A 24,055-nucleotide genomic window follows, 5' to 3' on the forward strand; every position below is an offset into this window, starting at 1 on the left:
AATTTGAATTTGACTAAATCGAGTATGTATTACCATTAGATGCCAACACTGTTCTACTAGATATGTTGTATATTGTGGACTACGTTCCGTACCACAATTGATTCTCTGAAAACCATTACATAAAAAAAGGGTCCCTTTCCTATACTCTCGCTCTCTATACCTCAACATTCCTGCTCTTGTTAAACCTACATTCGACAATCAATAGTCTTCTTTCTCCTCAGGCAACCAATATCAAAAGGGATCATGGGAAATGATGACGTCACATTTCTCTCCCCCAACCCTTAAGCTAAAGCTATTGCACATGGACAAATTCGGAGAGGTCAACTGTAATAGAACCGATTCAAAAATATACAATAAAAATGGATATAGGGGGAAAGTGAAGGAGGCTACTGGTTGTAGAAATAAAAAAAAAAAAAAAGAATTTGATAGCTTGAATAGGGATGAAGTACCCTTTAAAAAGTCCACTAAGAGTCCAGACAGAACTCTACAATATGACACTGCAACGAAAAAGAAATCTAGGAAGCAAAATAAAATTGCTTTATATACTGACTGCTTCAGAAAATCGTCCGAAGTGTTATCCCCACAAATGGATATCGTCCGGATCCAATGACACTTCCATTTATAGTATTCTTGCAACAGTAACAATATTAGATACTGAAAAAAAATCAATGAGATTGTTCCACTGCATGAATTATAGTGGCTCGGCTATAATCACAGTGAGTTTCTACAAATCCATAATTTACGTCTACACTAATTCTTTCATTTTGTTTCAGGAAAATGACAAGCTTTCATCAATATATTTGTTGTAAATAGGTAAAAACTAGCTAAATAAATAGCAGTATGTATACATAGATATAAGGAAAGCAAATGAAGGATTCAGAGGGAAGACCAACTGTCCATTTTTTAATATATAGATACTCGTATCACTGCTTCCTCTCATTTAGAAGTTTTAACATGTGCAATCAGTGCAAGGGAGAAACAAATATTGTCCAAGTTATGAAATGAATAAGTAATAATTCTATTTAATGTTTTAAGTATGTGGTATGTAAACCTGGATTCCTGAAACTACACTATAATGGATTTTGTTGGTTTTCCCAGCATCCTTTAAAAATAAGCAGTTCACAAGTCTACTGTTGTTTCGGAGAAAAAATTCTTTTTAGTCGTGCAATTTACCAACAGAAAAGAAATTGGTATACCTAATGCATTTTATATGAAAAGCAACGACTAATTTCTCAAATGTTATCTCAACAATTATTTGAAAATTAGTCGTGGAACGAAATACAGGCGTTCGCCAAACTTTTCTCAAGTGGAGACCGCTTTTATTAGTTACCAGTATACTTATATTTTTAAAAAAGTATTAATTAAAATTCCCTTAATCTTATATTGATACTAGCTCAAATTACCGTTCTTTGTACGCGAAGGATAAGTATATGGAAAGTATTTGAATCTCTTCCCTCCTTAGAATACGCATGAAGGATGAATCCGGATTCAAATGGCATCAGACGTGTCACTATTCGCCTCAGCGACCCCGACAACTGTGAATTGGGCACTGATGTCGGTCACTTACCATTATTGTTGTATGTCAACACCTTCACTTCTTCCCATGTCGATTGGGAATTAATTTGTATTTAAATGGCTATTTATCTCAGCGACCTCGGAAACTATGGATTGGACACTACAATCAGTCGTTTTCAATTACTGATTCAAGTCAAGTTCTTGACTTCTTCTTTCCTTTATCGATAATACTAAAAACCAAGTCAGGTTGGGTCAGGGTGGACTCCTGTATCAAAAATATTCAAAATCGGGTTGGCGGTCTACGAAGAGCTATCGAGCAAACACCATTGCATTCCTTCCTACTTATATAGATTAATAGAAGAAAATACGCGTTTGTTTTTGTTTTTAATAATTGAAAGGTGTCAAAAAGACTTTATAATAATACATTTTCACTAGGCTATTAGAATTTATAAAACCTTATTAAATTGTATAACCTATTATTTGTGCAATCAATACCTGCTTCAGATTTTCAATGATATTATCTGATACTCAGTTCACTTGAATTTTATTTTTGTCCCTCTTTTTTGGACTAATGTTAGTCTAAAAAGACCACTTCTAATCCGTTGAGTACAATTTTAGAGACGCTGCTCTAAAACTAATGGAAATTCCTCACATTGTCAAAGTTAAGCGAATTCAATCCAAAATTCAATTAAATCGGATAAGAAAGGGATAACATGCATTTAATTCATTTCTTTATTCTTTAATTCATTAACACTTATCTAACCTTCAACTGATATAAATATTAGCTTTCAGATAAAAAAAAAATTAAAAATTTTGAAAACAATTTTTATCTCTGACACTATAGATTCAAATTTAATAACCCACAGCTCAGGTTTCCAAAAAATATATTGGTGATACTCGACTCTTCGTGAAAGGAGAACATGTAAAAATATAGGAAAAAGCACTTTAAAATTAAAATTAGGATAGAGGATCACATGACTGGGACGTATTCCTTCAACTGAGATTCGACTACATGCTCATGATCGAAGTCCTTGTCAGTACGTTCATAATGCTCTCGTTTAATTACACAGTTTGTGAGCATAATGACAGAGGAGTGAGACAAGAACTTGAGAAAACTAGAAGAGACCATAGGAACAATTAGGCAACGAAATCAACATGTATAATGTTTACTATAGATTTCCAAGAAGTTATATAAAAAGATATTTTTCATTTAAGAGCATATACATGACAAAAAGGCGAATAAATCCATTAACCTGAGATATTAGGAAATTATTTACAGATACTACTATATATGGGAGTATAAATTTACAATAAGCTGCTCAGAGGAATAAAAAATGAAGAAAATATAAATGTTTTTAAAAAGAAACTCAAGAGATTCCTGGTGGATAAAGTATATTACAGCGTACCAGATTATCTTTGCAATAATGTGTGTTAAATAGTGTAACATGTTTCCTTTTTTTAAGTGTATCAGAAACAAGAAAGAAAACTGTCTGAACCCTCCAAATACCAAATGTATCTTGGTTTCAAATGGAGTAAATAAATACAAGTACATAAGCTAACAAAGCACATAGTTCAGAGTGCTTTCATTCACATTTTTGTAAACAGGCATGTTTTGAGACATTTTACAGAACCACGGCACAAAAATACCACAGGCAAGCGTTCTAAATTTATGGTGATGTGATACGGTTATCGAAAACGAGCTTAAATACAGGCACATGCTACAGAACTATACTATCTTAAATTCCCGTGAAAAGTCATCCTGTAACCTTGTAGGCACGCGTGCCCCAGGTTGAGTACCACTGCTCTAGAACATGGCTTTGCGTTGCAGAATAAAGATTTTCTATTATGTAAGAAAAGAAAAGAAGCTGTATGTTAACAATACAAATATAAAGTGATGTTTTAGTATTGTCCTTTGAAACAAACGACATTCGATCTTTCTTCTATAGAATTCATCAGTTTATAGGTCGGTATTCAGTTGCTTATGATATGATAGAACAATGTTTCAGTAATGTCTCCCCGGAGGGCTCTGCTGAAACAGGTCAAGAGAATATTCTATACTATCTGTACTCACGTTATATTCGAGATACAACACACAAAAAAATTCACTCTCAAGGGTATTATTTCCAGTAAGACTCCGGGACGGAGATCCGACTATTCATAGTGTTGTTAGTGTTTGTTTCTTTTTCCTCTTCCTCATTTCTTTCCTTTTTCTTCTCTTTTTATTTTTCTTCGTCTTGGACTTGTGTTTCGATCTATTGTATCAAATGGCATTGCTAAAATCTATACAAGCTATAAAAGAGAGGAAATCCAAGTTACTGGAAAACTTTTTAAAAAATTACAAAGAAAGAAAAAAAGAACATCTATACATTTTTAAAGATGAATATGAAGAAAAAGGAATTTGAAACAGGCTGCAGTATTCCTTCGTTATAAGTAGTATGTATATACATCACTGTTAGGTTTACGTCAGTGTTAGAAAAGTATGTGCGTCATTATTAAGAGTGTGTGTCATAGTTAGAATAGGATAAATTACAATACAATTTGCTACTTAACAATATATATATGTAGTACCTAAATAAATTAACAATACCAGGGTGTCTACTGAAATTCTAAAATGAAATTTCGTGACTTTTTCGCGACTTTCGTGACCGATAGACACCCTGAATACGTTCCAGCAGCATAAAAATACTCTTAACTATACTAAGTGTCTCATGAATTGGTGTATGGCATTAGCCAATAAGCTCGCAGTACGCTGTTACTAAACCTTCAGGGAAGAATATAATCATTCATAAGTGATTTTATTCGTATTTGTGAGCAATTGTTTATAATGTCTAATTTAAATATGGGAAACTTTGGTCTAATATGATGTACAGTGTACACATTTTTAAAACAAAACATTCATGTAAAACATATAGGCCTAATTCTTAAAGAAATAAATAGGTCTAATTCTTAAATTAACAATACACTTCTTTTATTGTTAATTTATAAATTAATCCACAAATGTGAAAAGATAGGCCTAAAAGAGTCAAAACTTACATTTAAAAAATGTCTTTGATAGATGACTGTTTTCCCTTGGCAAAAGCGCGTTTTTATGGAGACGCTACACGTCGAATAAGTAGTTCTAACAATGTATTCCTCATTTTATTACACAGTATGTGTTTCTTTCTCTTCATTTTCAAAACTACCGGATAGTCGAAAGTCTACTGTACAAAGATTAGACATAATATGCTAATGGACAGATTATACTGAGTTCAATATAATAATACGAATAGGGTTATCACATATATTGATGAGTGAAAACCAGGACAAATGGATCGGAAAATATGACAGATTTAAGAAACAACAAAACCAGATTTATCCAGAAAAATTGACAAAATAATAGTATACTATCATTTTTTTCATTATAAATGAACACAATGTACTGTATACAAATTTAATCAATCCAGTTCTCACATGTGCATTACTACTGACACTCTCTTGCTCACTACGTAGTTAGTGTATCGAGTTCCAGTTCACGAAACACACCTGGGTATAAAGGAAAACACCCAAAGGCGGTGTGAAGTATTTAAATATCATTTGTGGATTTAAAAAAAAAACGGACATCTTACACATTTTCAAAAATAAGTACGGACGTCAGGATAACCACTATAAATACAATTTCTGCTAAATACGGACGTTTGGTGACCTTTGATATAAATATAAAGCCTCATGAGTAGTTTTCGAAAAAACGATTTTTTTATATACCTAAAACTTGATGCTGTGCGATAATTACACCAGCTGTTACTGCTACTGAAGTATCCGTTACCATGATTTTCATTATGGCTATGCAGATGACAGTATGCACTACGGTTGTTGATGAGACAGCGCAAATTTATAATTAACTCTTAATTCTTATTTTACTATAATATTGTTCCACGTTGAGAATATATCAAACGTTAGATGAGATCGTGTTCAACAATGAGATGCTTATGGGTATTCTCATACGTAGTTTAAAAAAAAAATGCTGCGAAAGATATATCGTTCGTTGCCAGTAATAATAGATAGTTTTTAGACCAGATCGTTTATTTACTTATGTACTGTATACATAAAATATACATTGTTAAGGGTCTTCACTACAGCGAAATTAAACTACTGTTAATTTTTTAGTTTTTCTGTAATATCTTCAAAACAAATAAAAATATTCGAAAAGCAAAAACGTAGTGAACTAAACAATACGATTTTGCATGTGAAACCGTTATCACAACTCATCTATCTGCTTTCGATTTACAACTGTAGATAGATTTAGTTAGATTTTTTTTTTTGCGGGTTCTGTAAATAGTCGCATACCAAAAGCAGATAGGTGAATTGTGGTAAAGGTATCACATGCAACATCGTATTGTCTAGTTCACTACGTTTCTGATTTTCGAATATTTTTTGTTTTGAAGATATTACAGAAAAACTCTAAAATTAGCGGTAGTTTAATTTCGCTGTAAAGGAGACCCTTAAGTAGCAAGATAGATCTACTATTGTCTGTCATCTTCTAACGATAACATATATACTCCTAACAGCAATATTTATAAATAACCTGACAGTGATACACATTACAACTTCTAATAACATGACAATATACTGCACATTCTCCATTCTTTCAACAATCACTGCGAAATCTCAATAACAATCTACGGTTAAGTTCAGAGGAAGATTAATGGTCAATGTATGTGTGTTTGTAAATTTATTTTTTCTCATGAAGAACTTTAAACGAATTGACAAATGAGATAAATTTATGCTAATCTCAAACGTAACACTGGGTATGGTATCAAGCATTAGTTTATCGCTAAGTTAAATTTCAGAAAAAAAAAAGTATTGTCTGAGTTATTCTGTTAAATGTAAAGGTTTGGTTGGTAGTTATTTCATTGAACAAAATTCATAAAATCTCTGTACCAATCGGTGAAGCAGTGAAAATTTCGCAATCCCTTGCGATGGAAGCACATTTTTTAAAAGCCACAACCCACATACCAATAAAACATGTGTGGTTGCATACCAGCAAGGTGTTCAAGACAGTATCTCTGCCTTTATTGAAGGAATGAATTGAATTCCCCCTGGATCCCTTAGATCCTCTGAAGGATTGAATTCTTCAGGGAGTCAGGAACCATTAAAGGATTGGATTCTTGAGAGAATCAGGAGCTGTTTGAAGGATTCGATTCTTTAGAGAATCGATGGATGTTAAAGGGTTTGATTCTTTGGAGAATCGGGGAGCACTGAAGAATTGGACTCCTTTAGAGAATTGGGGGACGTTGAAGAATTGGATTCTTTGGAAAATCGGTGAGCGGTGAAGGATTGAAATTTTAGAAAATCGGTTCTTCGCAGGTATTGCTAGAATATGTTGGAATAGCGGTTTAAAAAACTTTTCTATGCAACTGTGAAATGATTGGTGATGATAAGGCTAATGCCAGTTGTGATTTCTTTCCATTCTGATTATACCTAATTTCTTTATTTACCTAATTTTACCTTTTTACCTAATTCTAATGATTATAATTCTTTAAATTGTAAAAATGGTTCAGCTGTCTCATCAATCATTATAAATTATATTCTACACATCCCAAGTTGGAATCCCCTAGAGGAAATATCATGGCTATAACGCAGTTGAATTTCTGTATATACATTTTCAGCAGCTTATTTACGAAATCTCCTATCTGAATCAAATAAGTGAAAATATAATAACTGTTTATCTTACCAATCTGTATTACAGACGTAACATCTCAGATGAAGATAGAAGAAACATACCTGAAATAGAGAGAAAATAATTTGTTATTTATTTGGACATTGAAATAATTTTTGTTTTTATTTATAATATAACCGCACACTAGGGTAAATCTTGTATAAATTTTATTTCGTACAAGTATGTACAGGGTGATTCTTAATAGAAGTAACAAACTATGGGATATTATTTCTTATTCCAAATGTAGAAAAAAATCTAATAATATAGAAAAATAAAAAATCTAATTAAAACTATATTATTTTGAAGCTACAATGTATATTCCAAATGTGGGTGTAGAAAAGAATTGTGAAAATGAGCTGGACCGATTTTTTAAAAAAGAACAAGAGTTACGAATAGTAGAAGGAAAAAATATTGGATGCAATTAAAAAGAAGAAAAGAAACTGGTAATGGTATCTGAGAATACATTGAATTGTACACATCATGATAGAAAATACAGTAGAAGAAAAAAAACAGGAGAAAGACAGCCATTAACAACAGCAGTAAAACGTATGACTCCTGTATCAAAGCAAAAAGAGTAATTGATGTTAGCCGTGAAGCATGGAAGCTTCTTGATTTGTTACAAGTGACCTCTTACTGCTGGTGAAGTATTATGTATGCTGGTGCGCAGTTTAGTTGAGTATGTTTATTGAAGTTTAGCGCCCCTTTTCAGCACAGAGGCTATATGAGACAAACCTACAGCTTAAGGTGGAATCCGAACTACCGCAATGCTTTTACATTTTTCAATACTCTCCTACCGGGAATGTAATCTGGGACCGCGTGAATAAAAGACGCACGCGCCAGACACTAAGTCTGCTTTTACCTTAGTTTTAAAACATGTCATACACGAAATGAACCCACAATTCATTCTTTCTTTAAGTTAGTCTTCATAAGAGGAACTTTTGGAAAAGTCGTTCATTTGTTTGTTTATTCCTTAATTTTTTTGTCACTTTCCAGCACCAAGGCTATATGAGGTATGAATCTAAAGTGAAATTCGATCTACTGCAATGCGTTCAATGATATTCTACCAGAATCTAATCTGGGACCATGTGCAATAAAGGTGTGCGCTCTAGGTACTAGACCACAGAGAAAGACTAACAAAGAAAAAAGTCGTTCATAAGTTTAGTTATATTGTAAGAAGAGAATTAGAATACAGGATATCGTTTATCTTCCCCTACCCTCGAAATAAATAAGTAAATTACAGCCTACTGCAAAGCTATTATGACGATAGTGGTATTTTTTTTTTTTTTTTTATGAGAACAAAAATTACAAGATTGATCTATTAAGTTCAGAGTAGTTAATACGACTGATAAATTGGGAATATAATTTATCTGTCTGCAAAGTTAAGGGTGGCAATTCAGCGATTTGGATCAGAAATTCGCCACGGATCTGCTTTCCTAAAGTCACGCAAAATGGACCAATAAATCTACAAATACAATGTGTTCGAATGCTGATAATATAAAAATAGAACTCCCGGAAAGGGATCTGATGAGAATATGCATTAGGAACATGTGGTCGTTGAGTTCGAATGTGGTCGTTGAGTTGAATTCCGAAATGAGAATTTCAGAAACTAAATATATACACACACAATCTTTCTCCCTCTTTCGAACATACACACACGCAAGACCCTCATTAAGACAGATTGTTTCATTCTACTCTGTTAGCATAATAGAGCTGACAGATGGCAGCATCGACTCCACCTTCACTAAAGATGCCGCAGGGAGTTCGGAATTAGAGAAAAGATAGGCAAAATTAAGGTAGAAATGAGGGAATTACAGGATGCGAATATCTTATGTATACCGTATATGTATGTAGCTGCAAAGCAAAGAATGAACTCGAGAGTTAACAAGAAGGAACATGTTTGTCAGTTCTGTCTTTTGTATAAACATCAAAGATCCACACTTAGAAAAAGTAAAATTATCTAGTTAATCTTTCCAGGTTAGAAGTATACCTACACTGCACTCCACGCAGTAAGTCTAAAAAATTGTGACTTCAATATACGCTACTCCCAGGACTCAATATACGTTTGCCTGACGGAGCACGCTGACGTACTTTCAACAATTCGTTTTAGTTGTCGTACTATTAAAGGCAAGTACAATGCGGTTTAAGGACAAGTTATGTGAACAATTTTTCCCTTCGCTTAAGACCAATATTTTGGGATACGAATGCACACACACGCCTTTACCGATAATTTCAGTGCCTAGTAGTGCTTTTGCGCATTTGCTGTAAGTATTATCAGCCAGGATGTTGTAATCAAAAGTTCACCTTTCTCTCCTTCTTCACTTATTGTATATACAGAGTGGCCCAAAAGTAGATATACAGACATGTACAGGTCCTGAAATTTTATACCATTTACTTATTGTTATCCATACAGGTATTGACTTAGTTTCTTCCTTATCTGTTCCTAATTTATTTTCATTTATACCTTAAGCACCGAACAAACCAAAGCAAATAAATTGTTTCTCTTAATAAATTAAAATGTCATACTTGATCGACGCTGGTCTGTATACCTACTTTTGGGCCATCCTGTAAATTAGCTTTTATACTGTTTTGTTTAATTCAGTGTTACTTATTAGACTTTCAGAACGATGTTTTGCTATCGTTTTATATCCTTTAATACATAAATAAAACTCAAAAACGTAGAAGGGAAAAAGAAATAAATAAAAAGAAAGCAAAGAAGAAAAAGAAAGAAAGAAAGAAAGAAAAATCCATACAATACCATGTTTTTTGAGGTAGAACTGATTCATTGTATTTAGCGTATATTAACTTAAATGGGAAAAATAATTTCGGTTTACGAACAATGTTACGGAACGAATTAAGTTCCTAACCCAAGGGTCCACTGCATAACACTTCACGTAAAATCGTGACAATGGAGAAACATGTTGCAACGTAAAGAATGCTTAGATATGAAGCGGCATAGATAAAGAATGGTCATATATTAGCGACATAGATACGGAATGGACAAAACTGTAGTGACATACATGAAGAATAGTCACCGCTGTAGTGATATAGACAATTATTACAACTGTAGTGACATAGATAAGGAATGATTATAATTGCAGTGACATAGATAAAGAATTGCCACACTGTAGGGACATAGATAAAGAATGATGATAACTGTAGTCACAGATAAAGAATGCTCACAATTGTAGTGACACAGATAAAGAATGGCCACAACTGTAATTGACATAGATAAAGAATTGTCACAACTGTAGTTATATAGATAAAGAGTGGACACAACTATAGTGGCATAGATAAAGAATTATCAACAAGAGTAAACTATCCCTTGTAGATTTTGTCATGAGAAGTGATTTGTACCAAATTGCAACGCTTTTAACGAAACGGTTATTTAATGAACAACATGCTTTCCTAGGATGTTTATGGGAAAATCCTCCAATAAGAACTCATCTGAAGAATAAAGTATTACAGGGAGCTGGCTTTAATGCGAGGCTGAGGAATTCAGAGTTGATTGACAGGTGCCCCACCCCCGTCATCAAGAAACGGTCACTCGATGGTCCTGGGCAGGGTTGCCAGTGCGCTGTAAAAAATTCTCCTAATACTCACTTAATTCAAAGAGTTTATGCAAACTGTGCAATCTCAGCGAAAGATTTTTTTTTAAAAAAAAATGCATAAGCAGTTACTGTATTTGAATACATTTTGCATATTACTCACCTTCTATATTTTATAACCACCCGGTTTAGCATTTTTAGTCTTCGATTGCAACATAAAGAGTCAATTCCGCTGGGGATAGTTGAATGTAATGGTTCAAATCCCGCTTTATGCAAGAAAAATGTAGGTCCTACATTTAGAAGCTTCTAAGCTCGTTTAGAGCGTTATTTCTTAATAATAATAATACGTAATAATAATAATAATAATAATAATAATAATAATAATAATAATAATAATAATAATAATAAATATTAATTCTTATTAATAATACCTAAGAATATTCCGATCTTTTAAAGAAATTTTGTTGGCTCTAAAAATAGCATTGTCTTCCTATGATACATTTATTTACAATTTTAATTACAGAGCTTATACATAACACTTGAAATATATAAATTATATACATAATTTCTTATTAACACTTTAGAAGTGCAAAAAAATGAAGAATATACTGGTATGTTTTATGTTTAAGTTCGATTAATCATTATCACTAGAGACCAGATGTTTAAGCATTAAAACCTGGAAAATAGGTGGGCAAATAGGCACTTAAAATTTACAAAATAGGCAGTAAAATAGGCGCTAAAACGTAACAGAAAACAATGAAGATAAATACTCAATACATTTAAAAAAAATTAAGTCATAAATAATGTTCAAAGAATATAGAAACGTGTATACGTGGACACACTCAAATTAGACTGTGATAACAGATGCTTGTTTTTTTCTCCCTCACTTCTTCGTCACACTACACTATGACCTTTCTTATTACTTCTCTAGCTTCGCTGTGTATAGTTTGCCCTCTCTTACGCTGTGAAGCCATTGTCAAATGAATAATAAGCAACAAAACCGCGACCACAACAACACCCAAAGCAACAAAACCGCGACCACAACAACACCCAACAAATAATCAACTAACTCTTCAGAATTACGTTCATGTGATATTGTTTTTACGCCTGGCAACGCTGACATATAGAAGGAGGGTAAGGGAGTGTCGCAAGTCAGGCAGAAAAAATGTTGAAAATTTTCCCCCTCTACCTCAGCCCCCGCTGGTAAACAAGCTAGCTCCCTATAATACCTCTTCTGGAATTTTTCAGAAAAATGATTTACACCATATTGGCATATTATAGATTGTTGTTGAAATTTAGCGTCCATTTTTCAGCTCCGAGATTCTATGAGACATTATCTGCAGTGTGGAATGCAAACGACCGCAAAGCGTTGAACGCTCTCCCGCCGGGAATCGAATCCAGAACCTGGGACACCATATTATAGTGAAACATTGACTTATGAAAATTAAACTAAATAGTTAAAGCAGTTTTGAAAAAAATTGATTTTTTATTTGTATTATTTTCACCCTCTAGTAAACTACCCTTATTTTTAGAGATAAAAAGAAAATTCAAACTCCTACCCCTTGAAGAGCCCTATAAAAATATTAAGTTTAAAATTTGGTTCAGATATGACAAACAATATGACCTCTAAGAGAATATACTTACATAGGAACAAACAGACACACAAAAATAAGTAGTATAACCTTTTCCGATATATATAGATCATGAAACATATAAATTCGTTGAAAAGTTGAAATTGATTTTTGTTACTAGTATATACACCTACTGAATATAACAATATTGTTGAAGATTATTTTAATTTTGATTACAAACAAAACAGAAAATCATACACCATAACCTATAGTGTACGGATATTAATAAATACTGTAAAAATATGCTTAAGTACAGAAAAAAGTTGTTCTTAACATTAAAATAATTGTATTTTCATAGTTTTAGGGAGCGTAATTGCATTCGTTAGTATTAACAATATAGAGAAATGTGTTAGAACTGGCAACGCTGTAACACTTATAAGCCATTCATAAGCTTGTCAAATATTGAATTCAAATTTGAGTGATTTAATAATTGATTTTCTACCTCTTATTACTCGCATATTAAACCTGACGTGGGTAATTAAAACTGGACAGCAATCAACTCTGTTGCAAAGCGAATATATTAAAAATGTATTGATTCGAAGCATTTGTCATGCTATTGGTCTATGTGATACGTTACTAACTTAAAAAAAAAAAAAAAATCAGTAATAATAATACTTGTGCGTGATGACTTTAATATGAGAATACTTCTGGATGGATCTCACACAGTCTTCTAAGCTTAAACAGTCAGAAATATCTTAGAGAGATTTGCATTTTAAAAAGTATTAATTTTTAACATAGTGCCCTGTTTATTTATTTATAACAGTTACGTAGCGTATTAGTGTAGCATGGAATGACCTCCTACAACAATATTAAGAGATTTATTGACGTCAGCAGCATGGCTATGCAGGACAAACTTAACTTACAGTTTAAAGCGGTATCTGAACTACTCTAGTGTGATCGATGTTCTCCAAACGGAAAACGAACCTACAATCGCGTTCACCTCTAGTACATGGGGTCCTTGGTTCAATCCCATCTCGCGATAAGTGAACTTTGTCGTGGACAAACGCTGTGTGCATGAGTTTTCTCGGGGTTCTCCAGCTTCCTCTCACTTTCTTCACTCCACCATTTCATTTATTTTTCATCATCACCGTCTCCTTTAGCCTAGCCGACAAAATCGTGGGACGTAAAACTTAAAAATTTCATTTCATTTTCATTTTTCCCTAGAATCTCGTGCAGTAAAACTGCATGCGCTAACCACTAGATCAGGGATCAAAGAAAGATACTGGTGTACTGGTGTACAAAGTACATCATGGGTACACTTCGTTGAGAATCCACACGAAATTCTGTCTGTATGTAGTCACCAAGATGTTTATATATATGGACAACACCAACCTATATTGGGTAGTACACATATACATACACTTCCTACGTAGACCAAAAATTGCATCGCAAAATGAGATGCATCTATGATCATGATTTATTACCAAAATGGACTATTTCCCCCGTAGCTATATGGTTACCGTGCACGCCTTTAGCGCGGAAAACCGATGTCCGATTCCCGGTCCGATTCGGATCCCATGTTTGGCGGTAGATCCTGGTCTTATTTACTCTCAGTCCTGTATGGGACGCTAAACTACAAATCAACCAACAACTAATGAAGTGAGCTATTTTAACAAGAAAATAGCATAATATATATATTTTCCTTCATGATAGACAGTTATTTTTAATCAACATAGTTGTGACAATCCTCCCTCGAAACGTTTCCCTTTGGGTAATATTTTGGTTCTCAATAATACATACCAATCCACCATGTCGTCGACACCATTTTAACGAAGACTAGCCGTAGAATTGATGGCAAAGATGGTGCATATGTGCACTTCGATATATTATAGCATATGGAAACAAAACGCTTCCCTCAGCTTTCGAAACGCAAGTACTTAGCGTACTTTTCGGAATTTAGGGAACCAGCGAATAAATGAGTTTAAGCGTACTCCCTTTTCTGATCTCCTATTTGAAACTCTGAGATAAGGAGTTCATAAATGACACAAATGCATAATTATTTCATAGTATTAGCTCAGAAATAATCTTTTGGCACTGTCTCGTGTTTTCACTGGAAAGACAAAAGGTAAGTGTTATACGCTTTACAACTTAAAAGAGAAACAGATTTGTAGAATGACCTATCTTTTGCTTTTCATTATTATACAAGTTTATTATATATGTATATAACAATTGTTTATTTTCCTTATTTCATGTCTGCGTAAATCAGTAAAATAAATAAATGATTTCCATTTTCACTGCTGTCGAAAATAATACCTAATTACCTAGGTATACAAAAATTATATTTTGGGAAACAAATTGAAGTTTGTTTTGCAAATTGCTAAGCAAGAAGCAAAATTTAATAACGTAAAAACGCTAATATATAGGGTGGGTCAAAAATGTATACACACTTTGAACCGTCATAGAAAATTTATTCCGTTCTACAAGGTTCAATTGCTGGAAATGGAAAGCTTAAAGTCCAATTTGAAGCACAAATGCACTTTCTCACGCAAATGTTATTACTGTTCAAAATGGCGGCCTTCGGCATCAATAAATTTCTGAGTACGAGTCACCACTGATTTCGTATATTGCATCAACGTGTCCAGTGGGATTTCTGCGCACAAAACTTGAATCTCAATTTAAAGTGTGTCTAAGTTAGGTGGTTTACGTTTGTACACCTCATCTTTGAACCGCAGCAACATTCTCAAAGTTCCAGTACTACTTAATTACCTGCTTCCGCGCTTTAAAATTCAAACGTACGTCCGTCATCTTGCAGTACCTTCCTTGCCACTAACTGGGTTGAGTAGCTAGAGCGACAATTCTGCTGCCACCTATTGAAGAAAGATAGCATTAATTTCTCCCAGAAATTCAACTTTGTAGCACGGGAAATACGGTTTTTTATAACGGTTCAAAGTATGTATACATTTTTCTGAAGCACCCTGTATATACCTAGGTATATAAGTGCCATTAGAGAAACACATATTCTGTTATGCTACACTGAGAAAAATATCGTATGTGGAGTACGTAAAAAACGTATGTTACATTTATAAATCCTGTAGCTTTTGAACTTAACATACAGCAAACGTATAACTGAAAACGCATGTTCTATAATACTTTCCACATAAGTGTTCCATCTATACATACTTTCCGTATGAAACAATAAAGGCGGTCAGGATCTCACATACAAATGGACGTACGTATATAACATATAGCTGAGGAATGTAACATACGTATTAAATATATGTATGTAATATACCGAAGACTATTAGATGTCAGGCATCCTGCAACGGCACGATGTAACATCTAAGGGTAGTGAGTATGTAGCATACGGATAACATATGCTCCGTACTGATTTCTATAGTAAGCAAGAGGATTCCGTATATTTGTACAATATACAGCTGTCTGGATAACGAATTTTTCTCAGTGTAGTTTCTTTCGAATTTCGGACGATATTTACTAGGCTCTTAAATGCATTTTCTTCAGTGTATAAAGACTTATATAACATTCGAATATGCTATATGAATTCTTAAGTACAATGGCAGTATTCATTAATTAAAATTCAATAAGCGACTTCTGTATGTCTTATTCTGCATTTTCCTTCGTCTATATGCTTTATTATTTACAGATTCTAACAAGTTGGTAACATTGATGATGGTTGGAGAGAGGAATGGAAGAAACAGCTAATTGGCGTGAAAAGAGAAGAGGGAAGCACAAGAATAAAGAAAAAAGTAGAAGAGAAAAAATTGTGGAAGATGCTGTGACATCCAGTTCACAGAATCAACTTTGGTCCTGAATTGCTAATCAATAGCTTAGAGAAGAGATAATGAGGGAGAAAACTTTTTAAAAAATCCCCTTATTTCACTTCTTACTGCAAACTTGACTCCCTTCTGCATTTTTTCTTTCCTTTTTTTCATACGAACAACTAGTAGAAAAGAAATGCTGAAAAATAAATTATATAAAGATGAAGAAATAACATTTTTCTTCGAAATATGATGAATAATAAAAAAGGGAGCTCCATTTCCTACTTCACGCTCCTCAAATACTGCTAACTAGGAACTTACTCTTGCATGAGGATGGGATCTATCTTATTATTAGTTTCAAGGCGTCATGGTTCTTTCAAAAGCATCCTTACAGATGCCAATCTAAAAGATTTCAGAACAATACAAAATATGAAGCTGTGAGTGTAAAGGCAATTGCCTAACACAATGTTTTTTACAATAACTTCTACCCTATTTGTTTTATATCTACTGTATTTTCAATTTACTTTTCCCTTGAATCTATTGAGGGAAAAAGGACTTTCTTTTGGGTCAAGTAGTTAATATAATACATAATTTTCATATACTACAGCACGTCAGACAGAACTATATCTTAATTAAAGTTTGTGATAATTATCTTCTTAAACAAAGATATACCTCAAGTGTAAAGAACACGAGATACGACAAAAGAAAATTAATCTTTACAGAGTAAATTAGAACCTATTTCCTTTAGCTTTTGATTCCAGATTAATAAGAAAACTAATGAATGTTGAATAAATCGATTAAAGAAAAGAATAGGTGGTCTGTATGTACGGTCACAAGCAAAATTACCTATACTAGTATATGCACTCCATATGAACACTTTTTCTTTCTTTTTTGGTCAATAACTACTAGCCACGAGACGAGTACATTTGCAACGAACTTAAAAATTTTGTTACTGAATTCTCTATGTCTGTCTGTGTCTGTGTGTGTTATTTGCGATTTTTTCCATTTTCATCGTATTGGATCCTAGCCTGGGAACATTCAGCGCGTTGATCAACATTTACATCGCTGCACAGTCTGCACTGAAATTGAAAAAAAAAAAAAAAAGTGTATAGTCTTTCGTTACGAACAGTAAACAAAGGGACGGAAATCGAATTTCAGAGCTAACGGGACGATCATTGATAGGTACAGTCTGACCAGGCTACGTCGAAAGAACATTAGCACCAGAGGGAAAGGCACAAGAAAACTTTCGTGGATGACCGACTAAAAGAATAGCGTTTAGAACAAACAAGATCACCATCCAAGTTTCTGGTGTTTATTAATAACTACTGATATTCTTCCTTGTTTTGAGTGAACACTTCAGCTTACTAAGGAGAGGTCATCCACTCGCGTCACTCCTCATTTCCATCTCTAAGTACACAAAATACTTCATGACCATTTGCTGTTCCGAAAAGTGAGTGCACGTTGCGTTTCGAAACAGTTTTTCCCTTTTGACTGCCACAGAAGAGTTGAAGCCTGCACTGAATTGAAGGACTAGTATGACAAGGAAAGCCCAGTGTTTCCTGGATCAAACCACCATATGTTTTGAACCATTTCACAGTGATCACGAAGTGAAACAGGCTATTATAATATGGTTCAGATGTACTAACAAATCTTTAAAGGCAAAAGTCTTCCAGGCACTACTGGTAGTTCAAGTTGAGGTAAAATGTGTGAATGATGTAGCAGGGTTATGTCGAAAAATAAACTCAGTTTAAACTCCTCGAAATTTGTTGTTGTTCTTTATAACAGTCCCGGATTTTCTTGAACGCTCCTCGTAATATAAAAAGGGTTCCGAGCAGATGCTTGTTAGTGGCGCCTATTTCTCGCAACTCTTTTCAGTTGTTACAACCTAGAGAGAAACAAAGAAAGTAAAAGAACGGGAGCGAAGAAAATAAACACAGGTAAATATTACAAAGAATAACTGAAGGATTCTGATAGAACAAAAGCAAACAATTAACTATCATAATTGGACAAACATCTGTCAAGGAACAAACTGTGTTTACTCATTCAATCAACATGGTTGCCTTGGCGCCAACTTAACTAAGAACACTCAGCGCTGTCACAGAGAAGAAAAGATTTCAGGTGAAGGCCACGTGAACATTAATTCACGTATTGTTACATTTCATAAAACCTATAACAACTACAAAAGCTTTTTTTAACTTAAAAAACACAACAGAATAACGTTATGTTCTTTATTCTTGTCCACTTAAAAGCACTTTAAAGTTTTAGCCTTGTTCTCCCCAAAGCGAATCCTGCTATTATGTACAGTAGACGGAGCAATCAAATTAATAATAGGAAACACTTCTTTTCTAAATAAAGGATTTTAAATTTTAATTTACATGTTCAAACCAGCCCTACTCTAAAAGGCTCATCTAGCTTAGTCGCAAACAAGGGTATCGCTCTGTAAATATACAAAGAAATATTTCTAAAACAACCTTAAAATATACTAAAACAACCCTAAAATATATTAAAACAACCATAAAATATATAATCTTTAAAAAAAACTACTTGCTCACTTCTGGGCAACCACAGTTGTAAACAGTAAAGGGAAAATGTAGTGTAATAATAATAATAATAATAATAATAATAATAATAATAATAATAATAATAATAATAATAATAATAATAATGCCATCACTCTCAGAGCATAAACCGCAAATTTCTACTCATCCACCATTAAGAACCTTCGTTAATTTCTTCAGTTCATCATCATCATCATCATAGGTATTCTGCCATTATTGATAGGTCACTTGCTGCAACTGAGAACATTCCACGCTCCACAGTCTTCCGCCAACCTTTTCGTCTTCACGCAAGATTTCTCTGTTTTGATATCGTCTATTAATTGTACTCTTTATTCTCTTCCTCTCTTTCCTGCCAACATAATCTCTAGCACGTCCCTCATGATATAGATCCTTCTTGCCCAATATCCCAACCAGTTTCTCTTTCTCTTCTTAATAATATCTAAAATTGTTCTTTTGTCCTCCACCATTTCTAACACCCTCTCATTCGTTTTCAGCTGCACTCAGCTAATTTTTTCCATTATTCTCCACATCAACATTTCTCAACGAAGTTTCCATTCGCTTTTCATCATTTTTGCATAATGCCAATGTTTCTAACCCATATACAGTGCAATGGTTCACACGAAGCATTTTATAAGTGTTTTTCTCAACTCTTTATTCAAGATCTCGCAAAATAGTCTTTCTTTCTCCTAATGGCTTCTTCTGTCATTCCTATCATTGTTTTTATTTCACTTAGACATTAAAAAAATATCGCTAATATTTCAACCAATTGCAATATATTCCCGTTTCTCTTTTACCTTTATAATTTCCCATTTTAAGCTTTAAAGTTTTGCTGTTAAAGCTGAATGTTGACAATAATTATTTATTTTACAATGTTCTATTTGTTTTACAATCTTCTATTTATTCTAATTATTCTGCGTTATAGAATGTGTCATTTTGAAAAAGTCAATGCTTGATGTAATATACATATTCTTGACTACATGATGGTTCTTACGTTTTATTAATCTGTGGTGATGATAGCTCTTATATTTTTCTGTATCTATGACACAGTTCAATTTTGATATGCAAAAATCGTATACAGGTACAAAAACATCATGGTTATTCTCCTCTTTCGTATAAATATATTCTGGCATCCAAAAACTAACCTTCAATTAAAATTCTGCCGCAATTTTTATTAAAGTCCGGCTTAAACCTTTGAGAAAAGGAACTTACTTTAATTTTCAATTATTATAACTTATACGTTATTGAATAGTAATTCTCTGCTGTGAAAAAGTAATAAACAACATCACTAAAAAGTGCTGCTCAAATTTCTTATTTGGATTCACTTATATCAACGAAATAACATGTAATAATATTAATATATATATATATATATATATATATATATATATATATATATATAGGGTTACCATAATTTTTTGATCCAAAATACGGTCAAGGCTTAAAATGACGACCCATCAAAGGTACGGTGCCCAAACACAGAATAAATACTTTGAAATTTCTTAGCTAAAAATCACGTTTCTAGGTTATCACACAATTATTTAAAACACTATTGGAAACTAATATGTTTATTTTTTTTTTCCATTTACACAAATATAATAAAGCATGCAATTAAATTACGTATATTAAATCTAACCAATGGAATCCTGGAATGGAAAAATGAGACACTTTTTGAAAACATAACCTACTTTATTAATAGTGACCAAAATATAAGTTATATTATGAACACACAGTTCTTTTCACCCAAGATTTTAGCGATTCCCGACTCGGTAATTTTCGGGCAGCTCCGGAACTGTCAAATACGGACAGTTCATGCTTTGTACGATATGGACATGGACACGGTCCCAAAAATACAAATGGTCCGTACAAAATACGGACATATGGCAATCCTAATAGAAGACTACAACTTCCTACTCAATTTGCATAAAGGTTAACATGATAAGAACTGGCTCAAAACTACAAGGACCTTTTCCAAGTTCATGGAATCATACTCCCATTGATCTTTATAATTTACTGATATGTGATCATTGTGCTTAAAATAATTACTCTTTTTCTACACTTATAACACACTTCGGCTGATGCCTGGTGACCTATTCATCACTACTAATAGTGCAGAAGAAAGAAAGAAAGATCGAATATATCCCGCCGAAGATGTCTTCTAGATCATCCATTAAGTTATACGATTCTATTTTGAAAAAAAAAATATATCAATTTTTTACTTGACATCACTTTACAATTTTGACAAATGTTATTTTGTTATAAATATTGAATTTTATACGGTTTAAGTTTCAATCATCCAGTGCTAATATCAACAAGTATTTTATGTTAATTTTATTGTTTTACATTACCTACTAAAAACAGAAATTGGAGAACGGCCATGCCATTTTAGTTGCAGTGAATATTGCAGCTAGTGAAACCGGTAAATATTTAGCAGAAGGGGTCCAGAAGTACATAAAAACTACAAAATTTACGGGAGAAATGGAAAATGCAAGTACTTAGTTCCAACATAATCTAACCAAATTTAACCTAAACTAAACTAACTTGAACTAACCTAAACTAATCTAATATTAATAGAAATAAGCGAAAATCAATTACTTTTTTTTTTTTTTTGAAAATTATGCAGAACCCTTAACACTAATATAATCTAACATAAACTAACCAAACCTAACCGAAACTAACCTAACTTAACCTACTGTAAACAGAAACTACCGAAATTGTAACATTTTTTTAGAAAAAAAAAATAGCTGACCTATTCTGCTAAACATTGTCTGTGAAACCATTTAATTATAAAACAACAAAATTATACTTTAAATGATTTTAGTGACAGTCGATAAGGCTCTATGGCTGCGACTTACACTAAGAAAGATCCAAGGTCTTGAATAAGGTTGTATGGAGTTAATAATGTACAACGTGATTTTTTTAATTTTTGAAAGAAATATTTCTTTAATCGTATTATCCCCAAATCTGTGATAGAATTTCAGTAAAGTAACTTTAGAGCGGCGACTTTTTATTGTTTTATATTGCAATAATGGAATCGTTTTAATCATTTAATCATTTTAATTACTTAAAACTGCTAAGTGCGTTTTGTCTCTATGAACGAATTTCTATTGTAATACAATGCAATTATATTTACAAAAAAATTAGTGGATATAGTATACGTAAGACCGTCTGAGTTCCAGAAGAAGCTGGACGCTCATACTTTTAGGGATTATTCATTGAGTATCTACGAACTTAGAAAGGGGGTAACAAACCCACTTTCATTTACTTAACCACTGATACGAAAATAAAAAAGAACGTACCTATTTGCCCTTGTACTTTATATGCTATAGCGCATTACATTATATGCAACAAGGATTTTGGTCTGCATCATGATATAAATTTAAAAATATTTAACATTTTTCGAATCGAAATCAACAAAATTTATTCTAGAAAGTAAAAATAAAATGTTAAGCACATATAATGAAGACAACCCAGTGATTTAATTTGGTAACGTATAAATATATAATATGAAGTATCCTCGCGCACGGAAGACAGGGGGTTCTCATGTATACTATTACCAAATTAGTAAAGTTTATGTAAATTAGAGTAATATTTACATAAATTTTATTTAGATAAGTAACATAAATTTAATAATTTTATCTCATTCTAATGAAAATGCTATGCAATATAAAACGGGAGTAGGAAAGGTTTAAACATGATATATATTATTCGCTTATTTTGCTTTAATTAAGTGATTTTATTCCATATAGCGTATTGTGTAACAGGAATACGGGTATATTTTAAGTTTTCTGAAGCCACCTCATCGCTTGATTCTATGTAAATTTTGATATTTTGTTTACACGAAAGAAAGAAATATACATATATACCGGTATTGATTTGGGTAAATGTTTAGCAGAAGTGGTCCAGAAGTATGTAAAAAATGCAAATTTTACGGAAAAAATGGAAGATGTAAGTACTTAGGCCTAACATAACCTAACTCAAACTAACCTAATTTTAATAGAAATAAGCGCAATTTTATCTAATTTTTTTTTTTTCGAGAATGATGTTGGACTCCTACACTAATATAATACAAAACAAACTAACTTAACCTAACAGAAACTACCGAAATTGTAACACTTTTTAGAAAAAATAGCTGGAACCCTTCTGCTAAACATTGTCCCTGATTTGATTATGATAGCTAATGAAACACTGAATGAAGAATTGTATAATACAAATAAGTACAATTCATGTCTAAGAATAGATGTGAAAAATACCAAGGTGTAAAGTTCGTGCTATCTCATTTTATGAGGGCATACTTACAGTATATTGATAAAATATGGAGTTTTCGCAGCAGAAAAAATTGGTGCAGATTTACTATACGGATTCACATATTTAGAAAATTTACAAAACAAGTTTGTAATAATATTTTAATAGGGCAGTGTGTAAAAAAAAAATAAAAATCTAAATATGTTGTGTTCTTACTGTGAGATGCGTATCTATGCAGAGAAACATTAATGTAAGTCTATCCTGTTGAGTATGGATTTACAAATAAGGTAGCCATTAACTACATTAATCAAAGTGAAGTGAAGAGAAAAAAAGTATCTGAAGTTTGTGTGCTCACTCAAGATAAGCAACCATAGAAGTGTTGAGTGTTAAAAGATCCATATATTTGTGAAATGTACATTAGTAATGTGTTACGTTACTTTGGAACACAAATAAGCAAGCAAAAGACATATCGGGATATTACCCTAACGTTTTTAGTAACGTACAAATACATAATCCAACACGTAGGATAAGGGTTTTTATGCCGTATACAATGTTTTCCGCTATGCTCGTTTATATGTATACCCATCACGCTGAAGCCCGGTCCTTCCTGCTGCGTAGTGGATAATACATATCTTGGCGTCCCTCCACTTTCTAAAAAACGTTAAAATGGGCAAAGAGAGGCACGAGGGAAGGTGAGACGTCATCCGTCCCCCTACCTTTTCAGATCCACTTTTACCTCTGGCTGGTACCCAAAATGTCATCTTGGAATCTCACGTTTACCCCTCGCCTTCCTCCATCCCATTTTTCAAGTTCAAATTATCTTTCACCTTAATGATAATGAATAATGGAGAATACAATATCAAAAGTCATATGGAATAATGTAACATGTATATAGCTATATGTATTGTATATAATATGCGCTTCGTTATCTGACGTAGGTTGATCCCTATTAATAGTCTTTCATACTTCTCCAGAGAAAAGCGCTACAATTAGGAAACCACCGTTCTTGGTAATGATTTATTATTATTTATAAAAGAGAAAATGCATGTATTATTGAAAAACAAAAACAAAAACAAAAACAAACAAACTGGTAACTAGGTCCCTTCATATCTTCGTAAATTGGAATTTTATATCTTCCTTAAAATTCATTTCT

At 32.9% G+C, this 24,055-nt stretch overlaps 1 protein-coding gene across 1 annotated transcript in view; it reads right to left on the reverse strand.

Annotated features, from left to right (window-relative positions):
• The window catches only part of LOC145661683 (uncharacterized), a 125,984-nt gene that overhangs the window by 81,509 nt on the left and 20,420 nt on the right, over nt 1-24,055 (reverse strand). The gene's annotated exons all lie outside the window — the stretch shown is intronic.

This window comes from Thermobia domestica, chromosome 10, assembly GCF_964235325.1.
Source record: "Thermobia domestica chromosome 10, izTheDome1.hap1.1, whole genome shotgun sequence".
NCBI classification, from domain to species: domain Eukaryota; kingdom Metazoa; phylum Arthropoda; class Insecta; order Zygentoma; family Lepismatidae; genus Thermobia; species Thermobia domestica.